The sequence below is a fragment of the Ixodes scapularis genome, unplaced genomic scaffold (genome assembly GCF_016920785.2).
Source record: "Ixodes scapularis isolate PalLabHiFi unplaced genomic scaffold, ASM1692078v2 PGA_scaffold2__306_contigs__length_199485367, whole genome shotgun sequence".
In the NCBI taxonomy this organism is placed as follows: domain Eukaryota; kingdom Metazoa; phylum Arthropoda; class Arachnida; order Ixodida; family Ixodidae; genus Ixodes; species Ixodes scapularis.
In genome coordinates, this window is record NW_024609857.1 from 73,943,650 (window position 1) to 73,966,091 (window position 22,442).

Genomic DNA, 22,442 nt, shown 5'->3' on the forward strand with positions numbered 1-22,442 from the left:
TTTCTAAACAAACGAACGCTCCAAATTAGACTGGCTAGGCATTTGAGTACGCCACGCGAGTGCACACAAGGAGTGCCACAGGGAAGTGTCCTCAGCCCGCTACTTTTCAATGTTGTCATGGCAGCACTACCCCCTGCTTTGCCAAAGGAAAGTATATTTCCAGTCAAATGTGCAATATACGCTGACGACGTTGTACTGTGGTGTGCTGGCCGAACGCTCCTCTCAACAACAGTTGAAGCACAACTCCAAAAGGCTCTTAACACCACCTCGGCATTTCTCTTTCACGCTGGCCTCACATTGTCTACTGCTAAGACCTCCGCACTCACCTACAGACCACGAGGGCGATTACGTTCCGAATTCTCAAGACTTCGCGTGGAAGGAGAACGTATTCGAAGGCGGACACAAGTTAAATACCTTGGCGTCATTATAGACGACAGAGTGAACTGGCGCCCTGCTGTTAAGCACGTCATGAAAAAGTCTCGCAAACTATGTGGTGCTCTTCACCGCATCGCGAGTCAAAACTGGGGTCCGTTCCAGTCATCACTGTTGACGCTCTATCGGGTTCTCATTGTAAGCAGAGTGCTCTACGCACTACCCCTACTCGACATAGCAAGACCACATGGACAACTCTTGAAACTTTCCACCGAACGGCGCTAAGGTTCTGCCTCGGCCTGCCCTGCTCATCACAAAATGTGCCCACACTCGTAGAAGCCGGCGACTCCCCACTACGGAATCAAGCACAAGAACGAGTGCTTCGACATTTCACTAGGCTCCGCAGTGCACCTGATGCAATCAAACTCATCGAAGGCATCATAGCAAGGCATAATTCTTTTTTGGGAAGGATGGGTGAAGCATTTCGTTCAACAATCGGCTATCCTTCTAACGTTCCAGAGACACTTCCGCCTCACTGTGACGAAGAGAAACTGCAAATATTGGCAACTATTCCTGACCTGCCTCGGCGAGGTAGGGTCGCAGGTTGCGTAGGACGGTCTATTACTGAAGAGTTGATAACCACAGACTACGCAGGACAAACGCACATATATACAGATGGTAGCATACGTGGGAATTCCGCCACAGCTGCCTACTGCATTCCCCAACTTAGAATTCACACGAAAGGTCGATTGGACATCTGCATGAACACCGCATGTGCCGAGCTTGCTGCCAACTGGCTTGCCGTACAAGAAATTTTCGAGCACGCGGAGCTACACCACTTTGTCATCTTCTCCGACTCCCAAGCAGCTCTGAGGCAACTCACGAACCTGAAGGGAGCGTCTCCGCTAGCTCGCACTATAGCCTACCTAGTGCAGAAGGCAGCTGTCGAAGGTGCATCCATCCAGTTTCAGTGGATCCCTTCCCACGTTGGCATTCAAGGAAATGAGACTGCGGATTCTCTCGCACGCGCTGCTCATGCGGATGTCACACCAACAATCTCCGTAAATCCATATAATTCGTCAAACAGCCTTATTCAAAAAGCCATTCAGAAACTTCACCCTGACCCTGAAACTGCGGCTGGAACACCGCCGTACACAATTCCCAAGAAAAGCTTCAGCAGGCTGGAACAAGCTCTACTTCATTGGATAAGGGTAGGCTGCGCCCGAACCGCTTCTCGACTGCATCTCATCAAACGCCTGCCATCCCCAGCCTGCAGTGCCTGTGGTGCCACGGAGGACATCGAACACATCCTCTGGCATTGCAGAGCGGTGAGCAACCACCGAGAAACACTTGTGACCACCCTCAAACAGCTTAACATTCCTGCTGGCAACACCAAGTCACTCCTGTTCCCGACAGGTTCGCAGCATTCGAGAACAAAAGCTTTAAGAGCATTGCTTGACTATTTAAAATCCGCAGGCTATAGCAGCCTGTAATACGTCAGGAAAGGACCAAGATCACAATTAGCCACGCAATTCGTTTATTATTGTATCACAGTGTAAATAGTGTATCATAGTGTTTGTTGCGCCACCTCTCCTTCAACCACTCTTGGTTCCCCCTGTCCCCCTAGCAAGGCGAGAAAGCTGACCCCACCACTGGGAGACTAACCTTTCGCCTTGCTTCTACCCCCTTTTCACTTTACAATAAACTACTACTACTACCCCTATGACATGTGCACGGGTGTTCATAAACGGCTCCTGTCGACTGCACGCGGGTCAAATAAACCAAAATTAACGGCTAACAGCGCAGCAACGGTAGTACTCACCCGGGGAACAACGCGCGAAGCGGCGTGTTGTCCGTCGGCACTCTTGTCGAAGAAGGCAAAAATAAAGACACGAATACTATAAATATACGAGAAATAACGCACACAGAAGAGAATAGAAACAATTGGAAGCAATAAGAAAATAGATAAATAGACTGCAATAGATAAAAATAGGTAATGGAATCGAACAACAGAGGATTAAGAGGAGACAAGCGACAAGGCAATGCGATGATCTCAAGGCAGAGTGGCCATGCGAGGGACAGTCTCTCCCACAATTCCTCGCGCGCGGTCCGGGGCGCTGGGGAAAATTGCAAATCGTATATTGTCCACACCAAAAAAAAAAATAGTTACATAAGTGCCACGCCAAGATGACGTCGGAAGGGCCAACAACGCACGGGTTAGCTCGAGTTTTGAGGCTAACGCGAGTCATTTTACCCGGGGAAGCAATTCAAAAAAAAAAAAAAAAAGATATATAGAAAAGTGGCTTCAAGGAACGTTTTCCCCGCGTCCTAAACCAACTCCGAAGTTATTCGCCATTCTAATCAGATATTAACTCAATTTCATTCAGCGTTCTGTCCTCCCACAATAACGGGGAGACCGCAAAGCGGAGCGGTCGCCGTGGGGCGCCCGTTGCCCTTTTGCCAGCTGTGTGTACAGTGGTGCACCGGAGATGGGATCCTCATGGCGGCGGAAGCAGTGAGCGGCGGAGATGCATTCGGCGAGTCACGCGCGTAGGATTTCCCCCGGGACGCTGCGGCCGGGCTCGGCGGTACACATTGCGGCAATTGGTCCCCGTACCAGAAAGACGGAAGAAGAAGCGGAAGAGGAACGATCTTCCTGGAGGAAACAAAAGAAGCGGCAACAGATATAACCCCCCCCCCCCCCTTTTCCGCGGCAAAGCGATCCCTACTCACTTGTCCATAAGACACGTCGCGAGCCGAGTAGTTGCTGTGGGCCGGAGTCGCGGACAAGTCGTAAGAAGTCCGAAGGCTCCTGGTATTGCGAGCTTCGTTTTGGTAACGCGTATAAATGCCGTACTAAAAAAAAAAAGAAATAAAAAAATTAAAAACATTGGTTGTATTTGTGGCTCATTCTAAAGTCTCTCTCTCTCTCTCTCTCTCAAGTCTTCGTGGGTCGTTTTTTCGGTAGTACTGGGTCATTTCGGTGCAAAACAGCATTGGAGTAAGTTTGGACGTAGAGGAAGCTGGTACTAGGAATGCGCGAGAGACTCATAGTTGGGATGCAGAATGACGATCATCGTTATCGATAAGACATTGGGTAATGGATGTGGGAGATAATATCTGTACTTTAGAGCGAACGAAAGGTTTAACATCAACCGAATCCGGCTCAGGTGTTATTCATATTTATTTATTTATATAGTATATATACCTTAAAGACACGTTTCCGGGTGTTATACAAAGGAGAGTTATGAATATGATTTCGCAATTCTATGAAATCATAACAAAAACAGTACAAACAATGCACGCACGAGCCTACAATGGAGACAAGAGTAGATTGACAGTTCCCAATACAATTATAAGTCTGATTTCTATGGTTAATAAAGACGCAGAGCACTTCATGAAATTTAGGGGTGTTAGTTTCTGTGAAAATCTCATTTGGCAATAAAGTCCATTCCATAATTGCAAGCGGTAGTGTGTCATTAGCGAAAAGCAAGGATGAAGCATGAATTATTTTAATTTTACACAGATTGTCAACTGTTGCAGGAACTCGGTCGGGTGTAATCAGAAGAGCCGTTTTCATATAAGGATTGTGATAATATATTTTATGAAGAAGGAGCAGTCTGGAGTGCTTGCGACGCACGGAAGGTGTTTGGAGGCCTGCATGATTGCGAAGTGACGTGATGCTGGTATATGAAGTATAGTTTGAGACAATGTACTTTCATGATCTGTTTTGGGTGCTCTCTACATCGTTAAGAAGATACTTATGAAATGGCGACCATATTGATGATGCATATTCAAGTTGAGATCTTACTAGAATTCTGCAGGTTAACTTTTTTTTTTTTTTTTTTTCAAGTGATGCAATTTTTAGGTTGCGTTTTAGATCCCCGAGTGTGCTGTTAGTCTTCAAAACAACTTCTTTATTGTGAGTGTTCCTTGTGAGACCGGTGGTGATGTAAAATCCTAAATACTTATACGATATACAGTGACCAATACTAAAGCTGCTGAGATGTTAAGAAAAAACAGGAGATGGCAGCACGAGCGAACGATAGTAACTTGCATTTTTTTATGTTAATGCTCATTTGCCAGTCACGGCACCACTTCTCGATTACGTAAAAATAATTTTACAATGTTACATGGTCATCTGGAGTTTGAATGAATCTTTAAATGATGCAGTCTTCTGCGAAAAAGCGCGCATCGGATAATAGTAAGTTTGTTAAGTCATTGACATATGTTAAAAATAATATTGAACCCAGTACCTTTCCCTGCAAGACGCCCGAGGTTACAGGAAACATACATGACATATAGATATTAATGAGGGTGTAGTGGGAGCGATTTTCGAGACACTCTGCGATTGAAGTTGCTATCGACGGATGAATTCTAAGGTGTGTTTTAAGATAAGACATTGATGAGGGGCCCTATCAAACGCTCTGGAAAGATCAAGGAATATGGCGTCAGCTTGAATTTTTTGTGTTGAGTTTAGAAAGAATATCTTGAGTAAAGTGTAACGTTTTACAAAAACACTTACGGAAGCCATGTTGCTTTGGACATAGCATTGTATTCCTTCAAAGTAGTTGATTACGTTTGAGCATATAATATGCTCAAGAAGCTTGCAAGATACGTTAGTGATGGATATGAGACGATAGTTCGTGATTAGGTTCCGGTTTCCGTTTCTTGAATGGAAAAAGTTTTACTATTTTTCTAGATGCGAGTGCGCGCGTCAGACCGGACTGTGGTCAGTTGAACAACTTGCTTCTGAGCGCACACTCTTAAAAAAAATCTAGTAGTATTTACTAGGTAAGAACTAGTAACCGCTTGTCACATATGTTATTAGGTACCTAATAACCTTAGGTAGTAACGGTCAAGCTAGTAACGGTTACTAGGTCAAGAAGCTAGTAACTGTTACTAGCCTCAAAGTAGAATCCATGTATCTTACTACCTCTAGCTAGTAACTAGCGCTACCTCAACGGAAGACTGGAAACGCAACTATTCACGTGAATTCCGGTGGAAAAAAAAGGTGTGGGGTTATGCCACTTACCACCAGGTGGCAGGTGCAACAAAAATAAAAACTGGAAATGAGTAATCCAGGTGGCGTTAGTCACCGTCCAATTAAACGTACACAAAAAATGAAGCCGAATATTTATAGTTTATTTCAATCCTTCCGCATCTGCAAGTAGATACGTATAAACATGCGTACCCACATTTTGAGCACACAATCGACACAATGCATTTAGCACGCTTACTTAATTACACTAATCGCTAACTCACGGGCGGGGGCAGTGGGGATCGAACCCAGGAGGCGCAAGCTTTCTAGCTGAGACGCCTTAGCCCAATCGGCCACTTCCTCCCTTTTTTTTTTTATTGCCTGGTGCATGACATACACAAGAAATAGCTGTGAACGCGGACAAAACGAGGGATAAAAACTGCGTCAGAGTTTGGCTAGCATCTGAGGGTTAAAATCTTTTTATAGTCACAAGCCCTTCAATGGGTGGTAGCCAGTCAGGCATGCATAGCTGGACCTTGTGGGCCTCAACCAGACTTGTACACGTTACTGAAAAATAGTAAGGAATTACATTTACAATTACTCAAGGCTAAATTGTAATTTATTACAATTACAATTACCCTCCAATAAAAGTAAGTAACCGTTACCCCAAAAAGTAATCCGTTACTTTCGTGGCATTACTTTCAACATTATTGCCCTCAAGTAAGAAACAAAGGGAGGAGGGTTATTCAAGTTATTATTGTTGCAACCTGTTCCATTTAATGACCTTGAGTATTTTGAGCAACAGCCGACTCTCGGAAGTCTCGTCTGACATTTGGCGTTATTTCTTACAATATGTCGACTGCTACGCTGAACACCCTTTGAATTGAAGCACTGCGTTGGAGTGCCATATTGTGCCTCACGAAAGCTTTATGCTCTGCATTGAGATTTTTCAGTGAAGCAATGGAAGTACTATTTACCTCGAAGATAGAGCAAAGCTTCTTCGTTGCAGCCGCTGCCTGATATTCGAGAGTTTTATTAGATCGTTCCGATACCTCGGATACCCCCGATAACGATATGATGAATGCGCAAAGTCAGCGGCGGAGTATCGGATGTCGTTATCGAACTCATCAGGACGATCTACTAAAAATCTTCATTGTCGAAATCGCGAAGCTGTACAAGTCATCATACATCTAACCAAAACTAAAATAAGAATTATGTCTATCTTACTATACCGGCATATATTGCCAGACAATAGCAAAACATAGTTGTAACAGTAAGGTGATAATTCAATAATAAATAAGGTTTGGCTCGATATTCTTCCTTTCGTTCTGAACAGGTCGAGCCTCGGTTGAGACATTAGTAATAAAAAAGTTTCCAGTAAATAAATATAAGTAATAAAAAAGACACTCATAACAACAATTAATTAGGACGGCGGTTAAAACAAGGAAATGTAAACGCACGTTTGCCGGGCGTACCTTTTTTGGTGCTATTCAAAAACGCAGGGAGGACTAACCGACTGCAGTTTACTCCGGTGTTCTCCAGATAGACGTCCGCTGATGCCACGGGCAGCGAAGGGCGGAGTACTAAGTAAGCCGCGCTATGGCCCCACTCACGAGTTTCACTCTCTCCCCAAGCCCAGAATATCAAGTCTACGTCAGCCACCATTATGTTTTATTTGTAAAAATATCTGCTTGATGTAAGGTGCGTCCTGCTGGGGTCAGTACAGAAAAAAGAAGAAAGGAAGACTATTACCATTTTCGAAGTGCTGGCAAAAAGCTGACTCACAAAAAGGGTGACTTCGAGGCAGTTAACCGGGCTGAAATTCACAAATAAAGTGGGCCAACCCTAGAAGTTGGGCTACAAAAAAGTAAGTAGCTTCTAAAACAGGGTCAAATTAGATGAAATAACCAGAAAAAAATACATCCTGTTTTCTAAGAGAAGATGATGAGTGTGCCGGAGCGAACGAGCATGCATGCTTGTGGTAATAACACCTTCACGTATCACACCTCTTTTAGTGAATTTTAGGGTAGACTGAGCGTTGTCTCGTGTTGTGACATTATGAAAAGGGTCGTAGTCACTATAACCGAGAAAGGCATTGCTAATTCTTGTCTGCGCACTTACCGCCTCGAGCTTGTCGACGAGGCATACCATCACTTGGTGTCAGCTTTCGGCGAGGACTCGGATCCAGTCGCACGCTTCGTGCTCGAGAAATGTTGACCGCCAAGGTTGCTCGATGAACATTTACAAAATGGTCTATAGTCGCTTCACTCAAAAAGAGCTTTAAGAAAACAGCCGAATTAATCCGGACGTCATTTTCGGCGGCACGGAGCGGGACAGTTTCGTCCATGCGGGATCGTTCCTCGATGGAAGATGCGCTGCGGGGTCACGTAAGACACGGGAGAGTGTTTGAAGCAAAGACTCTCCCGTGTCTTTGCTTCAAAGACGTGACGTGACGGCGTCACGTCTTTGACGGTCGGGGGCTACCAAAATCACGTGGGCGCATTTCAAGCGTGAACAAGCTCACGAGGATGCGCAAGGAGCAGGCGAACTTCCAGATCGTATGCATCAGCATTTCGAGGTTTCTTCTACGAAGGCTAAACTCCGCTGATGAAATAGAGGCTACCCTCGTTCTCTCACTTAACCCTAGGTTGTAGCAGAACGGGCCCGCCTCGCTTGTCTGTCCCTTGCCAAATCCTGTTCCTTCTTTTACGCCGCCTCATTGCTGCCGAAAGAATGCTGTCGCAATTAAAACAGAAAGTAAACGACTTTCATGGTCCAAAATAACGTAATATTTTGTGGCCTCCACAATAAGCAGTTTTAGAACAGGGCACCTCGACGCTTTGGGCGTCCCAAGCAACTTGGGGCGTCCCACTGCGCATGCGCAGAGTGACGCCTCAAGGTGTGCGGGGATAGGGCAGCAGGGGAGGGGGGCAGGGGTTGAATTGTACTAAAATTCTCAATCGAAGCAGAAGCTCCAACGCAAGTTTTGGGCGGCGCGAGCTTCGACGAACACAAGACGCACATTTCGTTGACAAGCATCAAACCTTTTGTATCTTCGGTTGTGCGGTCACCACACGTCCCCGATGACATTAATAAAGTGGCTGTGTTCTTGCAACGAGACTGACGCAGTTGGCGTGTTGCTTGTTTTCTCCTTTTAAAACGGCCTTGCCTTCGCTTACAAAAAAAAAAAAAAAGTTTGAGTTTGGCGTTAATGAAAGCGGCCCAGCGGCCAAAGCTTGTCACATCGTCCAACGTCCAGAATGACAGCCGCCACAAGCCTGTTCCTGACATCCTTTCAACCTTCTTTTTTTCTTTCTTCTCTACTCCCTCAGGCTATAGTCGTGAGCTTTTAGTTTTAGCTGATACTTATCTCCTGCACTATACTTGCATTCACCTCAAGAACTGTAGTAAAAAAATAAAATTCAGCTCGTGGCTCTACATTCTTTCACCCTGACTCCGAACGTAGCCTACCCTACGGACCGATACAATCAATCAAAGAGCGTTAAACGCGCACCGTCATGGTGTTCGTCATGTTTTTGCACGTGTTCTATCATCGCTAAACTAATCATGTATATGGGCAAGGCCCAGTGACTTGAGTTTTTAGTATATGTGGTCATAGTTGTGTCTGTTCGTGCCTTAGACTGTGCACGGGCATATAATAAAACAAAGCGTAATATTCCGACCCCCTCTTTTTGTATTATGAATTTAAATACATGGGCAGGCATAGAAAAAGCCAACTAAGCCACAGGAGCGCGCGTTCTGGAGCTAGAATCGCGCGTCAAGCTGGCGGGAGAGGAAACACGCGAGCCGGGCGCCGTCCTGCTGCAAGATTGGCGGCTATCAACATCCGCCGGTCCGTCCTTGCAATATTTGATAGCGCTTACTTATTTTAGATCATTCGCCATAGGCAACGTGCAATGCTGTTTGGTTTGGCGCTATCTCGCGCCTGAACCAAGAAACATTGGGTATGCCTGGGAGTAGCGGCGGCATTGTTCAAACGTGAGCTTTTACTCTAGTAGCACCGCTTAGAATATTGTCTGAAGCAAGAAATATTGGGTATCCCAGGAAGCCGTGATCGCGTAGCACACCAGTACGATGGAAGCTACGGTCCTGGCGGGCCAATCGCAACGTGACTACGTATCGCCGGAGTGCGCTTTTGCTGCTAATAATGATCAGGCTTTTCACTGCGTCATGCTCCAAAATGTGTGCGTTGCGCTCGTATACGTCGCGCATATCAAAGCCGTCGGCACGCAATGTGGGGCTTATTGTTCACACTTTGCCAAGTTACAACGAGACAGGGTATAACTGTGGGCTCTCACTCTGCCGGCGCCGCCTGGCTGCTGCCGGCTGGCTATAGGCCAGCGCTATGAAACATAGCAGGGCCGGATGGCCTTCCTATGTTGCATAGCAAGGCCATATGGCCTTGCTATAGAGCCGTCTACACGAATCGGACTCTGTTATCGGACAGAGCTGTTCCGATTGACAGACTGCGTGTGCTGGCCATTAGGACTTGTCAAACTTCCAATGTAAGGTGATTATTTAGACTTGTACCCGCCATGAAGCTACGTAGTGTAGGTTGGTTACCTCGTTGGATCTGGATGGAGCTAATGATGACGACGTCGAAGAGCGAGGTGAGTTGTCCCATCGGAGTAGACCAGCAACGACTGTTGGAACGCAGGAGGACAGGGACCGGGATGGCCGATCGGGTAGCCCACTGGTTGAGAGAGAAAGAGATAAAGATTAAGCTCTGAAAATAAGAAAAAGAAAGAAGAAAAAAAGTGAAAGCCTTTTACAAATTACAACTCCCTGTAGCGCCGAACTGGAGCTCAGCTCTTGTGGAGGAGGAGAAGAGGGTACTGAAGGTCACGTGCCCTCGGGGGGGGGGGGGGGGGGGGGGGGCGGGGGCGGGGGCGGGGGGGGGGGGGAAATTTTCCGCTACATCTAGCGGGGAAATTTTTCCGCTAAATTCAGCGGGGAAATTTTACCGCTAGATTTAGCGCGGAAATTTTTCCACCAGATTTAGCGGGGAATTTTTCCACTAAATTTAGCGGGGAAATATTTCCGCTAGATTTCCGCTAGATTTAGCAGGGAAATTTTTCCGCTAGATTTAGTGGGGAAATTTTGCCGCTAGATTTAGCGGGAAATTTACCCATAATGCACCGCGCGGTTACGCCGACGGCGACGCCGACGCCGACGGCGACGGTGACGGCGACGCCGCTCAAGCTGGAAACGGGCGCCTAAGAGCTGCGCTCTAAAAACGGGTCGTGCGTTTAGAGTTTGAACGAGAGCTAGTTCGTGCGGAAACCTGACCCAAAACCAGTGGAGGGGGCGAAGAACTCCACCTGAGAGAAGAGATTCTTAGCTTTTTGAGGCTCATGAATAGCGTGTTGACACAAAGGGCGTCGTCCGAACTGCTCGTACAAAGCTGGTTCGACGGTGTTAAAAATATCTTTGCGACATATGAGGTTCCTAAGCGCCTGAGGGGCTCGCTCTGCGACCTTACACGGGGCGTATGCGAGCGCTGTTAAATAGGTTGCCTCTCGGCGAAGCAAGTGATTGCGGTACGGTTAAGGAGCAAGTCCTCCCAAAACTCAAACTGTCACGGGCCGAGTACAGGAAGCTTTTCCTCAAAGCCACCAGAATGGAACAAGAACCCTAAACTCAGTTTGCAACATGGCTCGAGAGCTGGATGCGCATTATGCTCGAAGTCGCTGGTTCGACTCTTTTGAGGACTTATGAGCAATAACGATATTTGACCGCATTAGAAATTCCTCGCCAGTCAACGTGCAGACCTATGTAACACTAAATGAGACTAAAAATGGCTTAAACCAATAAAGGTGGCTGCGCTGGCCGACCGTTTTGAGAAGGGAGAACGATGCTAACATCGCAACAACCCCGGATGCTCGAAAAACAGCGAGCATGAAAAGAAAAGATGGTCTAGTCCTGTCGGAAAAGAGCATGCATGGGACCGAACTCAAAGCCGAACCAAGCAAGGGTAAAATGTTTCAATTGCAAGGATATGGGTCATTCTTCCCGAGACTGCCCCCGTAAACAGGCGCGTGACCGAGACTTGGAGAATAACCCAGTCGTAAGAAATGTCTCCACAAATCTGCAACCACGCTAACAAAAGGCGTCACTGGACGCAACTGCGCTTTCCTTCAATCTGGAGGGCGTACGCGCTGAGCGGTGTAAAATAGGAGTAAAGTACGGTTCGAAGAGCGTAAACGCTGTTATCGATTCTGGAGCGGAGATTAGCGTAGTGCGTGAGGGGGTTGTACCCGAGTTAGAAGGGAAGTCTGGAAGGGCGACGTAGTCTGGAAGGGTGACACTGATCGGGGCCTTTGGGTGCAGCGCGATGTTTTGCGGCATGTACCTTCCCACGCGCTATGTTGAGTACATCCCCCAGGGGTTCCAGTTTTATGTGCCGTCACCGATCGCCTGGTGACCGGCATATACGTGCTCCTGACACCCGACGACTACGACAACCTAACGTGGGGGTGCGGGGTGCTCGACCTCGAGTCGGTGGAGCCTGGGGCCTTTTTTGTTGTTGCGCTCTTTGGACTCCCACGGCGACTAAGGAAAAGGAAGTAACGTAGGTGTGAATGAACGTATCTTAGCAACACCACGCATCAAGGAAACTCACCTTCTGACGCCGTTTTCGTCATCAGCGACTCCACCAATCAACATACAAAGAGCGTTGTTGACGTCATTTAAGTGACGTCAACAACGCTCTTTGGATGTTGAGGACCAAGGTGAGAGAATTTAACAATGCTCTTTGGATGTTGAGGATGAAGGAGAGTGAATTCTCTCTCCTTGGTCGCCCTGGGAGTCAAAAAAGCGCAACATAGAGCCCCTGGAACCGAAGACGAGAAAGACAGAGAGGAAGCCCTTGAGGCGTCCGGTGGCTATGTTCCTGATGTCCAGGGCGACACCAGGGAGTGAATGTCATAGAAATCCCGCCAGCTCATGTGCGAAGAAATCCGCGGAATAGGAGTCAATCAAAGACTCCGAGGTCTACCGCCGGCGTCTATGCGGCTTCAAGATCAAGCCAAGGGGACCATCGCCGGAGGCCAAACAGCACACCATGAATAGGCTAGGGATCGAAATCTCTTTCGATAAATGTAACCGGGTCCTATCTGTTGCGGTTCAAGTACACCAACTCCGAGTCACTCAAGGTGTCGAGGCGCAAGCAGGAGCTGCCAACGCAGCTGGAAGGCGGAAATGCAGATATCGTTCATTCCAAGAAGTCCATAATTGGCAGCGACTGCGAGAAAGAGTGACACTATGGTGACACAAAGGATCCTAGGCGGGACAAGGCGGACCAGACGCATGGGCACCCGAAGACATCGTCGTGTTCGCGGCATGGCGTATCTCAGGCCTCGGATGCCGTCATGAACAAGCGACCGAGACCCAAGAGGAAGAGGCAACGCCGGATTAGCATTGTCCGATTTGGCGGCGACGCTTCCTGTAAAGAGCGCCAATGGAAGCACGAGAAACGCCGCTTCCAAGAGAGTAGGCTGTCCTCGATGCTGAGAGGGGAAAAACTCCAAAACCCCATCTCAAGAAGCCAGGAACCCACAGCTCAAGTGCGAGTATGGAACCTGAAGTGGGCAATGACAAGCCCAGAGCGACTGAAGGAGACTCGAGATGGAAGCACGGCTCATCGTCCGTGCTTGGGCCAGGAATCAAGTCTGACGCGAAAATCTTGACAGATCTTCAAGACTGCGACTTCGAGCCGACACTCAAGTCCCCGGAGAACTTGAACAGTTGGGGTGAGGCCAAGAACAAACGGGGTGTGGGCTAATTTGCAAAAGTAGGACTTTTGAGGCAAAAATGAGTGACTGATTTGTCAAGCAATGGTTTTTTATCCATCGCATACGCGAACCAAAGTTCGGGTTTGGAAATAAATTGTACATTTTAAAATTGCACTTTTCTTTTCTTTGTATGATTGACCGGTTAGTGGCGTGTTTTTGGGAAGGTAGCCAGGCTTCTTTAGATGTTTCCGAGCGGAAATAAGTTCAAAAATAGCATGTGTTGCGCATACGGCTTTGCTTACCTAATATTTTTACAGCGGAGCTGTTAGAAGCTAGTTTCCCCAGGATCGTGTCCCCGGGATCGTGTCCCCCGGAAAGAAATATCGACACAAAACTCTCGTTTTCGCCGTCGCTCATAGATGGTGGTAGCTGCCCAAAGTGTTGTGTTTGCCGGTTGTCCGCTTGCCGCCGTCGCTCATAGGTGGCGCAACCTTCTGAGGCCTTTCACGTCGGCTTGCCGACTTGCGGCCGGCAATACTTCATTCCCACCACAGTACACCTCCTCTGGTCTTCCTTCCTCACCAAAGTGGAAGGGTAAAAAGTTTTTTACATGCACGCTTCTGTCCATACAAAGCAAGCGTTAAGGCATTTTTGGTTTCAACGGGATCTTTAGAGCCTCGGCAGGCACATTCAAAATCACCTTACCACAACGTAATTGACAAATGTATGACAAGCGGACACACTTTCGTTTTCTTTTTTTAAGTAATAAAAGTAATATAGTTTTGGCCTTAAAATTGTACTCTTTAGGGATGTGTGAAGGTCAAGGTTATTGACAACCGTAATAGACCCTTTCCGAAAGTCAGTCTACCCACCTTGTGCAGAGCCAGACCCGACGCTCTAATGGCGGAACTACACTGTTTCTCCACACCACAAAGATCGAACGGCTTCGAATGCATACAGCAGAAAAAGGAAAAGATGTTGGTCGTTTCACGTCACTTTCGATGCACGAAATCGAGGGTGCTTGATTTAGCCGCGCATGATCTCCTATCACCGCCATTAGAGCGGCATTATTGGAGCTTTTCGGACTGCCACAAGAGGACTCTGACTTTTGAAAAGGGTCTATTCCCAAGGAGCAACGACATTAGCAGGGTTTCGGTTTCGTCTTTCTTTTCGTTGAGTGACGATTTTAAGTGACGCGGAGGTGGCTCGTGCAAAAGAAAAGGAGGACGAAAAGAGACGCACGCGGGGGAGCAACAACGTTGGTTGGAAAGCGGTCTGTGCTGTCCTGTAATTAGACGTTTGCTTTTATTTATCTCTCACAGACCTGTCATGTCATTTTTCTCATAAACATGTCCTGTCAGTCATTTTTTCTGACCGCCAAATCTACAGACCATTGGCGTTCTCAGTCATTGGGTTCCTGAGGCAATCAAATCAAGATAACCAATCTTCACTGCGACCATACGGGGAACTTGGCGCTAGTTTCCCAGGATCGAGTGACATTCGGGACTTTTAGCAAACCGTTACCGTGTTCCAGGCACCGCACTACCGGAGCCTTTTAAAGGACCAATGCAACAATATTTGTACTTTGCGCAAATACCGCTTAAAACGGATCCCTAACGTTAATGACCTATGAAACACGCGTTCGTTTTTAACCCCACGCAATAGAAGTTCCAGAAAAAAATTTAAGAAAAACGAGCAGCGTTCACCCCCTCAACTCGCAGCCAGAACAAGCGGCCACGTGATCTGGAGCCGATTATATGCCGCCAGTGTTGATCATAGCCACGCGCTGCGGTTGGCAAAGCGCAGGACACGCGCTGAGTTCCAGGCATTGTTATGGCTCGGCTGTTGTCGTCGTTGCAGCGATTGGACACGGGTCAAAACCCGAATGCTTCTCGAGCTAGCAATTGTCACGAGCCCAAGTCGAGTGCCCACGCAATGCTCGGGTCCAATCTATGAACCGCATTCAAATATCGTCACTTGGGTGTACTGGGACCCCCGAGTTACGTCATCAAATTTTGCAAAGGAGAGATTGAATGAAAAGGATCGCTTTTGTCCTTGAAATTACACCGCAACAAAGGAGTTTCTTGGCCAATGGCGTTGCGTGTGAGTATCCTTGAGTCCCAGGTGTGCCAGTAAGCTCGTGTATAGAGAGATACATTCCAATTGAATATCGTTGCACAGCTCCTTTAAGCATGCTTTTAAGCGCGCGCTCGGGTGGTGTCATGAACGCGGAGCGCGTGCTTAAAAGCATGTTCCAAAGACTCCGGTTGTGTGTTACGCGAAACAAGGTAACGGTTTGCTAAAAGTCCCTATAAGCTGGGCGTCCTCATCCCGGCCTTTCCGTCATAGTGCTGCTGGAGTACGTTTCGCTATGACTGAACCCAACTCAAAAATGGTGAGAAACCACACGAGCTGGTTAGGAAACATGATGGTCTAAACCCTGAGACAAAAATATATAAAATAACAGACATGACAGACGACACAAAATTTCAAACGCAGCAGAAACGTCTGACAGAGCTATGTTGTTGTTTACTCGATTTGTCAATTTGCTATCCAAACAGCTGTGCTTTTTCTTGTGTGTCTGTTTTTGTGTGCATGTTGTCGAGCTCTGTAGAGGAGCAATTGTAGAACCGTGCACTCTGACAGATGCCTTGTCCCTTGACGATTCGTGTCGACGATCCGTGCCGGCTTCCGAAAGACTGAAGTTGTCATTGGACTGCGCTCCCAACACGCTCCCAACACGCTGAAAGTCGGCTTCCGCCAGCACCAAAAGTGCTGTGCTGTCATCTGACTTTGCGGAACCACAGTTCTTTCTAGTACTTGTGCTTCAGAGAATAGATGAAGAGGGTGTTGGTGCGGGTCAAGAGTGAAGAACAAATAAACATATAAGACGGAGGCGACCTCAACCACATAGTCATTGTTGTCCGTCCCCCCTTTCTATGTATCTTCCTCATGTTTAACACATATATCTAAAACGTGTTATTGTGTTGTCTTCGTCTTACATGTTTATTCCATCGTGTTTTTGATGTTAGCGTAGAAGTCTAAATGGTTCGCATCGCCCTCTGGCAAAAGGCGCAAAGTGTAGTCTAGCTTTGGTAGCGGGATATGAATTCTGCGGGAAATGATTTTTGCTTGGTCTTGTCACGTAGCTAAAATATTAAATTCAAAGGCCATTCATTTATTAAGACAACTACTGACCCTCAATCATAAACTTATCCGTTTAACAAAATACAGTAAAATACTATACTTCGTTTCACCTGATGTTGTACCGCAGCGAAGGCTAGAAGCGCGAGCTTATAGCGTTGGTAGCCGCTCTTAAGTCACGAAAGCTTGTGCCGCCGAGATGTGCCCCAGAGTAAGGAGCACGCGCTTGTAGCCTTTCCTGCGGTACATCATAAGGTGAAACAGAGCATAAGTGTTGCAAAAAGCGTGCACGTGCTTGCTCGCCGTAATAGGCCTCTCTGTGAGAAGAAGTAAGATTATGTTATGTGTTTATGGTCATAAATATACATAAAAAAAACTGAGTGCAGTCACAACACTTGGTTCAGTGAATTGTGCTTATCAAAGTAAAAATTACTTCTAATGTCTCGTCGACTATGCAGCCTAACCTTGCATGGGACAAGGTGTCTAAAGAACCTCGCCCACGCATATTTTTTGCGCTGAGGTTCACGAAGTCAAAACTGCGGACCAAATCCGATTGTTTTTCTTTAGATAGCAAAAATAGGAAAATGGAGGGCGTGAAATAAATTACCCACTTTAAACAAAAAAAGAACTGAAATTAAAAGAAAAACTATGACTTTAAAAATGCACTTAAGCGCAGGTGACTCAAGGAACACAAGAATTATATAGAAACGTGAATAAACACACAAACTTACCTGTTTCGTTAAAAAAAAGCGTGGCAGGCAGCAAAACGTTTGCTTAACTACATTGCGTTTGCTCAGACCTATAACCCTTCTGGATATACGTTGAAAAATAACATCCCAATAAAATTAAAAAAGCAAAGTTAAGGGACTGAATTCCGAATGCTATTAGTCTTGTAATACATTTCCCTTGCCTTTACGAGGCTTTCACGTACATTTGAGATAGTCCTCTAACATATTCAAAATGCATAGATTTATTTTGTAAGCCTTAGGACCTTGCCTGTCTCCATAGAAACGAAATACTAAGACACACGTACAAAGTCCAGGATCAAGAATCGTACACGTTTCTCTGGCACAGCGAAATTGCTCGGAAAAATAAAGGAACTATTTGACGACGGAAATTCGGTCCGAATTTCTTCCAAGACGTATATAGCAGTTCGAGAGAGGTCAATGGAAATTGAAACTGCTTCCGAATTCCCACAGCCTCTTTCACTTCTGTTATCAAGCTTGGCCTATCGGCGGAACTGCATTACTCACTTCTTGACAGAAGCAATGTTCCGTAAAAGGCCTTCCCCCCCCCCCCCCCCCCCCCCCTCCTTCCCCACTTCCCCCGCCGGCGCGTTTTAGCTTTCCGTCTCGCTAAAAACCGTCGTAATCTAAGGAATGTGCTTGTTATTCCTTCTAGCGTTCACGCCAAAACGCCGACATAACGTGCTTTTGTTTCTTTTGTTATAAATACCTTCTACTATGCACTTTGTAAGCGAGGGACGCGGAGTCGCTCGGGCTTTGGCATTTATCGTACTCTGCACGCTTGATGATTCCTTTCTCTCATGCCTTCTACTTTACTTTTGTTTTCTCGATATTTTTTGTTATCACTTTTCGCTTTTCATGACGCAATACTTTTTCCTGCTCTCACACGAACGGGTAGTATAAAATTTATTAAGTTTGGACATGGAACTGCTTTGAAACTTTTTTGGGCAACAATAAAGGCTTTGTTCGTGTTGGTTCGCCGGAAAAAGGATGCGCTAAATTATGCGTTCAAGAGCACGCTATCTCATGAATAGCCACGCCTGTCCTGTTGCAATTCGTGCGTGCGTCTTCGCTGTTTGATGGATTTCGTTCACCGATGAGTTCTTAGAAAATTCGTGATAGTTTGTCATGCTTCTCAGTGTGCTTATAATGGCGTGCAATGGGAATCATAAAACATATTTTGACATAACTTTCGTCCCGTGATTTGTGGCTACTTCGTCTTATACAGCTACTAAGTGCATGCGTACAAAGATTATTATATTTGTATTCCCTCAAAAAAATAAAACGTGAGGAAACGACAGGACTTACTGGCCGAGAAGCGTTTTAGTAGAAGCACGCGGCTTCAGTGTGTAAAATGGGCGGCGGAGAAAAGCTCACCGGAGAAAAGCTCACCGGAGAAAAGCTCACCGGAGATAAGCTCACCGGAGAAAAGCTCACCGCAAAACCGGCAGATGCGGAGAAAAGCTCACCGATATTTTTTTAGCTTAGCTTGATTCGGCGTAAAACGTGGCAATTTAACACAATTCGCATTCGTCACTTCATTAAAAATATGTCCTCGTTTTTGTAATATTCTTGAGGTTCATTGGCATATTTACTAATTATTCAGAAATTAGTAATCACCCATTCTGTAAATTAATGAAGCCTCAAGTATAAAATCAGAACATCGTACACCGGTAAAAAGTACAACAATTTATTGACAGCTGAGGGTGCGCCGTCGGTAGCTCTGTCAGATAAAGAGGTTTGTTTTTTGCGAGCTAATATGAATAGCGGTGTGTGAATAGCTTGAGGTCCAAATATTGTGTAGTGCCTAATAGATAAGTAGGTGTTTGTTGATGTAATCAGTGTCGGCTACGCTGTTTTCTTTCTGTTAATTTCCCTAACAAAACTTTAGTTGCGAGAACTTCGTCGTGTCGTGGTTGCTGTCTTCACTCCGTCGTCGTCATTTGAGCTGTTTTCATCATGCATAACGTTTACCAACTCGCCCAATTCGCTACCTACCTTACAAATGACTAGCTCTTATATAGCTCACGAATAACAACGGAGACAGTGTGCACCTCTGAAGGTCATGGCTGGCGCACCGTAAAAGGACACTATAACACAAAGGGAACGTGTGGAAACACCACGAACGGTTAGAAAGCGTGCATGTCCGTGGAAGAAAGAAGCCTCGATATCCTATTGACTGTTTTATCCTGTTTTCAAATGTCAACAAAAGCTTCAAAGAGAATTTCAGGCACCGCGGTGTTGCGCGTGCACTTTTGAATTTTCGGCATTTACACCTTTGATTTTTGGGTTTTAGGCAGTCATCATTACGTTTTTTTAACTTTTTCCTGTTCTTCAAGTTTATAAAGATTTTAGTTAGGCTTTCGTTGCCTAGAGAGTAAGCCACAAAAAACACTGGCCCGAAATTATTAATTTGGGAGCAATATATACCCATTAAGCTTAACAAATATTACAAAAGAGGACATTTTATTTTTTACAAAGCTAATGAATTTTAATGATAATAAATTGATATATGTTACGCACGATCCAACAGCCTCCATATAAAAAAGAAGCACACGCCGGTTTTGCGGTGAGCTTTTCTCCGGTGAGCTTATCTCCAGTGAGCTTTTCTCCGGTGAGCTTTTCTCCGGTGAGTTTTTCTCCGGGATTCGTGTAAAATCGCCCTTGCTGAAGCAGAAGAGCAAAACGCCGGTTCTAAGAAGAAACGCGATCAAGCAAGGAAGTGACTGATGGTTAAACAATGTCCTCGAACTAATATTTTAGTTACAATTTTTTTTTGTAACGTGTACTTTAATATTCTATAATTTAAGCGCGTGTTTCTGTTTGCTCGCGCCGGTGCAAATGCCAAACATATTACAGATAGCTCTTGCGATTTCTAAATTTTTAGAGTGCAGAAACTTTTTCTAATGCAAACTAGACTAGCAAATAAATTTTGTATCGTCTTCTGCACGGAGGCTGAACCGAAATATGAATTTCACAAAAATATGGTAGCGGGAGTGTTCAACGCGGCGGTCAGAAACACCAAATCACAACTCATTAAGCGATATCTGGAACGGATAGCCGTATTTTTGTAAAATAAGGATTCAGTTGAGTGAGAATCGCGGACGTCGCGTTTCCTGCACAGTCGTTGAGGAGGGGAGGAGAGAGGGGGGGAAATGGCCTTGCTTCCTTCTCTCTGCGCGTCCTCGCGGAGTCAAAGCGAGGAGAGGAGCAAACAAGAACCGTAACGTCACCGGCCTTTTCGTCCTTGTTCAAGCGTGTTCTCCTTTCACAAATATACGACCATCGGCTAGAGATATCGCTTTAGGAGTGATGCTCTCGGGTTTGTAGCGCCCCGCCTAGCGCTTCCGCGTTCGTTCTTTTCCGAAATCAAAATTATGATTCAGCCTTCGTTTATAGGGGTCTTGGAACGATACCGGGTTGGAGTGTTCATGACTTTACAGAGGCGTAATGGTCCTAGTCTGGCCCAAGTATACTCGCAGTTACCGCCACTGATTCAGAAGCGTTTTGGTCACGGTAAATTTGCGAGGATAAAAGGGGTCTATTTTGTTTAGTCTTGCCTACGCAAAGCTTAATGACGTAATTGTGGTATCCAATTGAAACCACTCGCTTGACGGCAGTCGAGCGCGGCTCACGGATTGGACACAAGAACTGCGTGAGCACTCGACTTCGGTTCGTAACAAACCTTGCCTCGGCGGACGCTCGGGTAGGGAATCGTGGTGCGCAACCACTGCGGTGTTAATAGTAGCCGAACTTTAACAATGCCTGGAGCTCAGCACGTGTTTTCTACCTTGTCGACCCCAAGGCGTGGCTATAATTAATGTTGGCGGCATAGGATAGGTAAAGCCCCTTCATATTTCAATAGTAGCGCAAGGTGCGCCGATTCACGAGGCACGTCCAACGTGCAGCCTTTGAGAAGGTCATGTTGGCACAGCGCAGCACTGAGCTAGATTTAAGACGTCATGTTCTTCCCAGAGGTGATGCGCGGCACGTGTCTCAAGCATTTCCACAACAATGAATGGCGCCACTTAGGCACCGAGCCACATGGGGGCTTTTTCTGGCTCCATTTTGAGGGGATGAACGATGGTCATATTTCTCGAATTTATTTGTCGACTGCCATTGCTTAAGAAAGAAAAACCAAGGCAAGTGTACCAGGTTATTAACGTTAGGGAGTGATTCTGAGTAGTATTTAGCGAGAGTAAAAAAATCGTTTAATACAGGGTTTCTGTATTATCCGATGACTACTACACGCGCTCTCTGGAAAAAAAGAAATAGCAGAAAACAAAATGCCGCAGTAGCACTGTTCATGTTCAGAGCTGGTGCCTGGAGACGCGCTTTCACGCGCTCCTAGACAAGAAGGAAACAAACGCGTTAGGAACAAAATGGAGCGAAGTAAAAGCGTTCGGAGAAAAACAGATGTCTGTTTTGATCGGAACGCGACGCCAATGCCCGACGTCTTCACCGAGACGTGTCGCAGCTCTCGCTCTGACTGTACTGTGCATGAACTGAAGAATGACGAAATTTGTTTCTTATATGCACCCTCAATGAAACCATGGAAGACCATTGCTACAGGTGCACACTTAACTGCAGCTACGCTAAGCCACAGTTGCTATACACTACTTGCGGACAACATTCTGCGGCTATGCAGTCAAAGCTATGGGGGTAGGTGCGCTTGAGCATCTTGAGCACCCATCAAAGCACTGCACGCAAACCCTTCACTTCTTCTGAATTAGCTATCCGAAAGTATAGTGCGGTAACTGTGGTGACGCGTAGCAGCAGTTAAAGGTGAGTTAACTGCGGTCAGAGGGGCCGTGAAATGATTTTTGAGCAGAGAAAAAAAATTTTAGATCTTTAGTTGGACAAAAGTAAAAGGGTAGAAAGTCAAAAGCCAGTTCTTCAGTACGAACATTTGAAAATAAGCGGACTATTTCGTACCTCCTTTCCTTCGAAAGCCCTCCGCCTTTCCACTGTGATACGTCCGCGGATCCCAAAACACGTCAGCTTACCCCAAAACACGTCATCCGACCCCAGCTCACGCATTGGACACGAGAGCTGCGTCACTCGGACGTATGCACTCGTCAACAATCAATCCGTCGACGAATATTTGGATCCGCGTTCGTGGCCAATGAGTGCCCTGACGGAACTTATCATATCGAATGACAAGTTCTATGGTGCACTTAAAAAGCACGGCGGAAGCTGGGAGTCATCGCTTCCGGTGCCAAAGCACGTCAAGACGACGTGATTTCTCAATTCGCTTTTTAAGTTGAGGATTAAAGGAGATGTGCAACGACATTCAACTGGAATATTTTCACTTTATACGAGTTTACTGATCACTAGTGGTACTCAAGGATACTCGCACGCAACGCCACTGGCCAAGAAACTCCTTTGTTGCGATGTAATTTCAAGAACAAAAATGATCATTTTCATTTAATCTCTGCTTTGCAA